The 8314-nt window shown below is 45.2% G+C and overlaps 1 pseudogene across 1 annotated transcript; it reads right to left on the minus strand.

Annotated features, from left to right (window-relative positions):
• Window positions 1-1820: 1820 nt before the first annotated feature.
• Window positions 1821-8084, minus strand: LOC109942821 (60S ribosomal protein L23 - ATP synthase - DNA mismatch repair protein MLH3 pseudogene; annotated as a pseudogene). Its single transcript, NR_161299.1, has 10 exons — window positions 7498-8084; window positions 7180-7271; window positions 6998-7073; window positions 6704-6893; window positions 6327-6414; window positions 5428-5784; window positions 5303-5341; window positions 4906-5194; window positions 3649-3954; window positions 1821-3544 (listed from the first exon to the last, which is right to left on the minus strand). The product of NR_161299.1 is annotated as a 60S ribosomal protein L23 - ATP synthase - DNA mismatch repair protein MLH3 pseudogene (transcript).
• Between the last annotated feature and the right edge of the window lie 230 nt (window positions 8085-8314).

Genomic DNA, 8314 nt, shown 5'->3' on the forward strand with positions numbered 1-8314 from the left:
AATTTGGAGCTAAAATGAATTAAATATGAATTTCACAAGTTTCTAGTATTGTTTTTGTAATAAAAATCATTTTCCACAATTTATTATCTAATTTTACTGCTCACTAGACTGGGCGCATTATTATCAGAAACTCCAGGGGCTAGAGCGCAAAAAGGATCCAAGACTCAGTGGTGCACCTAAGTGGACCGCAGATTTATTCTGAATAAATCTAGGGGCTCTTACATAAAAAGGGTCGGCCGAAGGGGTATGGGTTTCTCAGGGCCGTCCGATCAAAAGCAGAGGGCCCAGATTAGATCACGAATCCTGTGAAATGGTACACATTCTTAACCGTCCGATCGACGACCGATGACGCGGATTTAAAGTACTCCAACACGCCCCAGAATCGCCCGATTGAGATCAAACGGCCCCAACAACACCCTAGTCGTATCAGCATACGGATCCATCGTGGCCGTTCGTTAACCCATCAACAGTCCAAGGACCCCTTCCTCCCCACGGTGACCGTGCGCGGTGGCACAGCGCCATTGCGGCGGCGCGCCCGCTGGAGCTGCCCCACCGCGGCGCCCCGATGCCCAACCCCCACACTACATGGTAGAAACACCCTACGGTTCATGGCGAGCTCGACAGAGGGGTTTCTCACCGGCAATGGCGCTGCTACGGGGGTCGGCCACGGCGACCGGCGGTTCAGCAGCGCCCCATGAAGTCCGACGAGGAATTGTCTAGGTTCCGGCCACCGAGTTGGCTTGGTGACGGTGCGAACCTCTTCCGTGTGTCCCAGGGAGAGTCCATGGCCGGTTGACGGTGCCTCAATGCCGATAGACAAGCAGGTCCACGGCGGCGCGCCTTCTTCCACCCGCCACCCATGTTTTTGGTGTATGGCGTGTCTTGCGGCGAGCTTGCACCACCATGAATCCATGCGGCTGGATCCCATGATGCTCCCAGGCCATGCGCCCCAGCAGGAGCGATGGAGCGATTGGATTTTGGCATACGGCGCCCACCTTTTCTTCCTTTTCGCCCCTCTCCCACACCCAGCTATGGTGACGAGAGCTTCTAGCTTCTTGGTTCTGTTGTGATGAGCAGAGGGGAGCACGGAGGTCAGGTTTTATAGCCCATGGGAAGATCTTCCAGTGAACGAACCCCGTGATTCCTGGTTGAGTTTGTTGCGCGCTGCCCGCGGATTCGCGTTTTGGGGAGGAAGGACAAACTGTCAAGGCGGCCCCAGTGATCAGTGTCCGAGCGTAGGTGAGAATGACAGCACGGGTCCACAAGCAGTGCCAGTGACATCATACGTGAGACTTGCGGGTGGGACCCGCCTGCCAGTGCATGATGTGGATGGCTGGCGCGAGGTGGTCAGTTGGGCCAGGGGCGCGCACTTAATGGGCCGAGGCGGGATGGGGGTAACTTGGGCCGCAAGAAGCGAAGCCGACCCAAGGGAGGTTTATTCTTCTCCTTTTTCATTTTAATCCCTTTCACATTTTTCAAATTTCTATTTCAAGTTCAAACTTGATGAAACTTTCTGTTCTTAATTTTCATGCTTTTATTCTCAATCATAACCCTATAGATCCTACTATTTTGAATGCGATTATTTATTCTTCATCTCATTATTTTAATTCCGAAAATAATAGATGATAGTTAAAATTTTCTTTTCTCACTTCCATTTATAATTTGAGGTCGAGTAAAATGTATCCCAACAAACTCTTAAGCATGGGATTCACATTCCTATTTATTTATGGGTTAATCGACTAATAATACTCCACTAGGTATGTGCCCGTGCGTTGCAACGGCGTATAAATTATTCGATAACTGTTAGTGTATAACGATCACATAAAAATGAACAACATATATATCATCAACCTCAATATCTCACAAATTCACACTAATAACATGAAATGTGTGTGCAACTCAAAATAGGGATAATTTGTTTCCTAATATGCTGCCAATATTTACAACTGACAATGGCATCCTCCGCAGAGACCAACCAAAAAAAGTTAGCATTCCTTGCAGCTACAGGCGAATCAAACATTTCTTAACAGGTTCCTCATCAATAGATAAAACCCATCTCGAAGCTGTTTCTAGATTATTAATATGACATTTGTTTTGCATAGTCTGTTTCTCTAGAAGGATCACTAATTCATGCCGCCTGGATGACAATGTTGCCAGTATTGATTACAAGTTAGGGTATAAGCAAATGCATTATCCTGAAAATGACAGTTATAAGTGGTTAGACGATGGCCCTTCCCAATTAAATGATGATATCTCAAGTGTTAACCCAACTTGTTGGAAAAGGCAAAGGACTGAAGGTATATTCCATGAGTATGCATATTCTGATAATCTTGTAATGATGGAAGATGTGCCAACTGAAGGTTATTTTGCTCACAAACAAGAGACTGAGTTGATTGGTCCAGAAGTTGAAATACCAGAATCTTGCTTCAGGGCTCTCAATAAGCCAAATGAAATGACGTCCGATTTTGTGCAAAATAAAACCAACTTGAAGGCACAAACCTCAGGCTAGGATGTATTATATGACAAGTTTGAAAAGTTAAATGGGGATTGCTTACTCGATAATGGATTTTAACATGATGGTGGTAGAACTTCCAGGGGCACCTGTAGAGTTTTGAGAAAGTCCAGCACCAGTAAGAAGTTGGGGACTGCAACTGGATGTGTTGAAGGGCTAGAGGTTGGTGCTATTGACCAGATGAATTTCCCTTATATTCATGCTCTATGGAACAGTGACTTGATAGATAGGTCCTCCCTCAAGGATACTTTAAATCATTTTTCTCACCCATCCTTGTTGGTTGATACACCTTGCAGTCATCCAAGGACCTTGCACACACTTAACAGGACATCAGATAAATGTTTTCGTTCTTGGAACTATGAAAACATTGACAACAATGTTAGATTTAGCAATGATTCATCTATTATATTTGAAGGAACTAAAATTTTTGATTACATCAACAATGAAATACAACCGCTTAATTACTTCAATGATAAGTGTGGTTCAACCGACCAGCTTGGTTCTGAAGAAGACCTGATAACTTGGAAATCAAAATTTGACATGAGGTTGTCAGTCAATATTTCTCCTGAGACAGCAGGTGATAATGGTTGTCATTTGAATGTTCCTTCTTTGAATATGGCAAATGGCAATCTGTTTACTCAAGATTTGTTGAATCAACACAACTCTGGACTAAATCAGAGACCCAAAACTTCCAAGTGTAGTAGATTTAGAAGTCATTCTGCTCCACCATTTTATGGAGGGAGACTAAAATTCTCTAGATTAAATGTGCCACTTAGCAAACCAAGCACATATAGCGATAAAGATATCTGCGTCAATAACCCAGAAGGTACATCCAAACTTTGGCCCTTTTTGAGTTGCTTTTTTATAAGAACTAACATTACACACTTCTAATCAAATTCAGACAATGCACCTGGACATGTGGATATCTCATGTATAAGTTCAACCCAGCCTATTCCTGAGACTGGTAGCAGTGAATTTCTAGAACTAAATTTCAGGTATACTCATCTTGCCTAGCAGTCCCGTTCTTGCAATCTGCAGGCGCCAAAATCGAACAGAAAGAAAGTGAGTGGAGACAAAATCAACGGGAAAAAAGGGATCAAGAACACGGGAAGACTTGAAATCTGAGGAGAGCCAACCTCGTGAATAAAACAGGCATAAAAAATTGAATCTCGCAGCGCGAACACGACCGATCTCCCCAAATCTGCGAAGAAAGAACCAAATCTCTCTCTCGGCTCCACGATAGGTCGACCGATAACACGAATCCGAGCCAACCAAGCAAGACGCCAAAATAAGTAAAGGGAGCTCACCTTAAATCAAATCCATGGCAGATCGCGGGCACCAAATCTATGAGGAACTCTAGAGCATATGTATGATTTTTCTATGAGGAACTCCAAATACAACAAACCCAATCTTGCACACATCTCACAGTTTAGATGCAGTCACTGAAACAAGATAGGGACATAACACATGTCACAAAGTGTATGATTTTCACCATGAAACTTCTGAGATGGACCCTGATTGATTTAACTAACAGCTTGAATCGACGAACAGTGCTGCCTATAAAGCTACAAAGACAAATCTAGACTGAATAAATACAAATCTTTAGTGTTGCAAAATTGCAAAATATCTAGCACAAAGAAATTTATAGGCAGGAGGTGCTGCTGGATAAAGACTGTATTGTTCCTGCAATTCCTGGTCTGTCCCTTCACCCTTACATACTCTACGTATATAGTTCATGCAACATTTTTAGTATCCGATGGAGAATAATACTATCACTTTGCGTGCAGTGTTCTTCGTTGTTTCAAGGAAGTCCACATTCTATAAAGACTTCAAGGCTGGAAACTAGTCTTTGCCATGAAACAGAACCGGACACTAAGGTTCAGCTTAAATTGATCTCTGAGACGGGCATCAGATATGGCAAGAAAGCAGAAGATGCCCTCTTGTGATCATGGTCCTTTGGTTTAAAAGGAGTGTGCTTTTTTTAGTGTCTGCAGACTGACAGTCTTTTGTTACCGAGATAGACAGAAAAAGGTAAGGTAACCCTGGCAATCTGCTACACTAAGCAACAAAATTTCAGAAGTTACCTAAGATCACATAACCTGTTTTTCTTACAAAGTTGTGAGGTAACTGCCATTTTGATGATTGACTATTTAGCCATAACCTCAAGACCTAACACTGTAACAATCACATAAACATATCATCTAACCCAATGCACAACAATACCTTGCTATTGAAGAAGGGGCACATAGACTTCTTTGTTGCTGCTTAATTTCTCAAAAACAGTGTATTCTAGATCAGTTTGGCTTGCTTATTTTTTCTGATGAAAAAATGTTGTAGCTTTGCTTATTCATATATGTTCAAGCATACACACTGCAATCAGAGTAGTACAATACCTGACTCTGGTGTCTCTGACGATGCTGATGGCCATGCCGACAGCGAGGACAGCAAGGCTGCATGCGAGTTCGAAGGAGAGGTGTGCGTAGCCGTCTAAGAAGTAGGGCTTGGGCTTGGCCTTGGGGTTGATCCCGACAGAGATGATGGCGGCGATGATGAGGTCATAGATGCCGAGGACTCTGGCCATGACGATGAGGACGATAGACTTCATGACAAGCTTGAGGCGCATGACGCCCATGGAGGCGACGCCGACGCCACTCTTGGTCGTCTCATAGGCGACGCCCATGCCTAGACACCAGCGAGGGTGAGGGGCCAGGGGAGTGTGGAATGGACGGTTGGATCCAGCTGGTGAAAGAGACATATAAGGGAGGGATGGGAGATCTGAAGGGTGCTTACATGAGAAGCTTCACGTAAGCCTTCTTCTTTCCATCAGGCCTGGACAGACACAGTTAAGAATTAACTCATATTTGCACAACATAATAGATTATGCACAAGAAAATAACACTGGCCCAAATGCTAACCTGATCAGGGTGTTGACCTTCTTGGCCTGAATGTCATACATCTTCTTGACAGCAGCCTTGATCTTCTTATCTGCCTTGAGGTCGACAATGAAGACCAGAGTGTTGTTATCTTCAATCTTCTTCATCGCTGATTCTGTGGTGAGGGGATACTTGAGAATTTGGTACTGATCAAGGTTGTTCCTTCCGGTAGTGCTGATTCTTGGGTACTTGGGGTCCCTAGCCTTCTTCAGGGTCTTGGGGCGGTGAAATGTCACGGACGTGCGAATCTTCTTGGTCTTCTTCTTTCCTGACCCAGACTTCACAACCTTGACAGCCTTCAAGGCCTGGTCTTGGCATCACCCTTCTTGGCAGGAGCAGCTAATCAAACCAAAGTTAGATAAAACAGTCAGGTCATGAATACAGCACAGTAAGCCTATCGAATGGAAATAATTTGTGGATTTGGGCATGGTGATTGTGCACTAAAATAGACAAGCTTTGTGCATAGTAAACAATATACTACAATATGTATTGGTAACATTGCATTACATATCCTATCTGTATTTAGGAGACAATGCAGTAATTATAGTTTGCTAATTATATACCCACCCTTCAGATAATTCTTGGCAGAGCAGATAATTATAGCTTTGTGCATAGATAAAATAGTCAGGTCATGAATACATTACACTATTACAGTAAACCTATCGAATAGTAGTTTATGAATTTGTGCATGGTGATTGTGCACTAAAATAGACAGTTTATATCGAAATGGGGAGTGAAAAATCGTCATCCTCGTGCAGCGGGCAAAAACTTAAATTTATATAGAAGTGATCGAGTCGCTGAGGCGAGGAAGAGCAAGGTCACCTGTATGGTTAGGAGCACATGCGTTACCACCAGACCACATGCAATGCACGGCCACTCACCTGCGAGGCGGCTGCGCTGGCAGCACCATAGCAGGGTGCTCGGGGGTCACGATGTAGGCTTTGGCCTCCTTGCAGTGTCGATTTTTTTCTGTAGAAACGAGGAGTGAAAAATTGTCATCCTCGTGCAGCGGGCAAAAACTTAAATTTATATAGAAGGAACGTTTGCCAGCAACTTAGACCTATGTTGACTTCAGAACCACTATTATTTACCAAAAACGAGAAAAGAATTTACTCAATAAATATAGAAACTTACATTAAGGTGAAGAAATGCACCCCAGTTCAGAAATTTGCATAGAGAAACAAAAAGCACACAACCTCATTCAAAAAAAATATTTGCATTGAGTAGAGTAGAGATGCACAATTGTGTGAATCTGTACCTTTGTTGGGTCTGATCTCTTTAGTCTCTAGTTTCCGCACTTTCGGTGAAGCCGTCTTCAGAATTCTCTATTTAGCATCCTTAGCATCAATACTATAATTTTCTGTTCCAGAAACCTTTTTGCTGCTAATGCTTGGGGGATCAATTTTCTCATATCCACAATTTGATCCCGTGTTGATATCACTGGTCACCTGTATAAACAAAATAAGTTGTTTTTTTAAAACCACAAATCAAATTACCTTCAAGATAGTAACACTTGGAAATCCAATTCCGAAAGAATAAACAATCACGGTACCAAAGCAGGAGACGACCAAGGAAACAGGCAAACAGCCTCCCAGATAAGGCCAACGAGACGCAGTCAACCGGCGTGTCTAAGTTTTCAATGATCAAAGTAAGCAAAGATAAAATATCAGGACCACCAGGCTCAACAATGTGTGACCCAAATTATGCACAATTGAATGAACGAATGGCCCTCACCTAATGTCTCAAAAGCTTTAGCGCCTGTGAAATCCACGGATGACGCAGTGGTTTCACGGATGGTAATTGAATGGCCACATGCTTGCTTGTCCCTTCAAATAAACAAAGGGCCCCAAATCAGTTCGGTTCCACAATCACAGGCAAATGGCAACCAAATTAGTACATTAATGGGAGTAAACAGGCGCAGGGCGTCCCAAATCGGGACTACTTAATTTATCTCCCAACAAATCCAATGAAAAGCAAACAGTACTTTGCGATCATAAGAGCAAATGTAAGGGGAAATTAAGACGCCTTGGTTTTCTAAGTCGCAGCACGTACGATTCGGGGGGCACACATGTGGACGTTGCAGCGGTCGGCGGCAACGAGGGCGTCGACGAGCGCCGCGAGACCCGCCGACCAGATCCCCCCGGCACAGGTCAGCAGCACGATGGGCCTCGCCGGCGTCCCATCTCCCGCGGGGGCATCGGACGCCTCTGCTTCCTGAGCCAAGGCCTCAGCCTCGCTAGCTGTGGCGGCGGTGCTGACCACTGCCGCGGACGGGCGGCGGGCAGCGAGCACAGGCTGTAGGTTGGAGACGAGCACAGACGGGAGCAGGTTGCGCTTCGAAGCATCCTCGCCAGAGGTCGACTCCATCTGTCTAGGCGAGGAGGACGGTGCTTGGAGAGGAAGGGAGAGAAGGCGAAATACGGAGGGAGAACGGAGAGGAGCAGAGTTGGGAGCTGTAGACGGTGCGTGAGGCCGGTGCCGGGATGGACGCCTCCGCGAACGCGTGCGACGACATGGCGAGAGGACGGCGCCGAGGTGAGGTGGAGATGTGCGTGGACGCCGGAGGCAGGCAGGAGTGTTCCTCGATGACTCGGGCGCGTGGGGCGGACGCGTCTTGGGCCGGATTTGAGGATGGCGGCGCCGATGGCGTGGGGAGGAGGGTGGGGCGGAGGAGAGGGAGGCATGCGTCACGGAGAGGATCTCGGGCATGCGTCGCAGAGAGGATTCGGAGGAGACGGTGGCAGAACCGTGCACCGTAGGATGTGGACGACTAGATTATTAGGCTATGAAAATAGGAGGGTCCAAATAAATCTCTCATGATTTCAAAATCCTCAAATATATTTATTCATTTATTTAATCATCATTTTTT

This window comes from Zea mays, chromosome 10 (genome assembly GCF_902167145.1).
Source record: "Zea mays cultivar B73 chromosome 10, Zm-B73-REFERENCE-NAM-5.0, whole genome shotgun sequence".
Taxonomy (NCBI): domain Eukaryota; kingdom Viridiplantae; phylum Streptophyta; class Magnoliopsida; order Poales; family Poaceae; genus Zea; species Zea mays.